The following is an 857-nucleotide window of genomic DNA, read 5'->3' as shown; positions in this document are numbered from 1 at the left end:
CCTGGCCCACGACTCCCTCCATCCACCCCCCCAGCACCCATGACCACGCCTGGCCCACGACTCCCTCCACCCCCTGCCCCCCAGCAGCCATGACCACGCCTGGCCCACGACTCCCTCCATCCACCCCCCCAGCACCCATGACCACGCCTGGCCCACGACTCCCTCCACCCCCTGCCCCCCAGCAGCCATGACCACGCCTGGGTGCAGCAAGACCATGCCCTGGGATTGAAAGACGTGAAGGAAATTGGCCATCGCACCTTAAGCATTAGCTGCCTCCTTGGAGAAGGCTCCATGCCGGCCCAGGGGACACGGCCTGGGGTCCCCCCAGGGTCCCTCATCGCAGCAGAGTGTTCTGGATGAGCCACTGGACGTAGGGGCCCAATTTCCCACGTGCCTCAGTGAGAGCAGAGGGACCGGAAGTGCCCACCCAGCGCAGCCCAACCACGGGCTCCCGGCCCTGCAGCGGGAGGCGGAGGCAGTTGCCTGATGACCCTAAATACTGTGGAAAGTCCGCGCTTCCCACAGCTCATGTCGGTGAGGCCTCCTGGGGGCGGGCGGGACTCCTGTCCCCTGTGACCGGACCATCAGCGCTGTGGGCCACGGAGAAGAGCTGGGCTCAGAGCCCCGGCCGTGAGGGGTGACTGCTGCCCCTGAGGGGTGACTGCTGTCCCTGAGGGGTGACTGCTGCCCCCGAGGGGTGATTGCTGCCCGTGAGGGGTGATTGCTGCCCGTGAGGGGTGATTGCTGTCCGTGAGGGGTGATTGCTGTCGGGCCCCATCTCCTGAGCAGCAGCCCGTCCTGGGTGCGGGCATGGCCCCCGGGGCCGGCGAGGATGGAGAGGCAGGGGCTGTGGGGAG

Source organism: Myotis brandtii, unplaced genomic scaffold (assembly GCF_000412655.1).
Source record: "Myotis brandtii unplaced genomic scaffold, ASM41265v1 scaffold188, whole genome shotgun sequence".
NCBI lineage: Eukaryota > Metazoa > Chordata > Mammalia > Chiroptera > Vespertilionidae > Myotis > Myotis brandtii.
Note: the sequence above shows the minus strand (reverse complement) of the source record.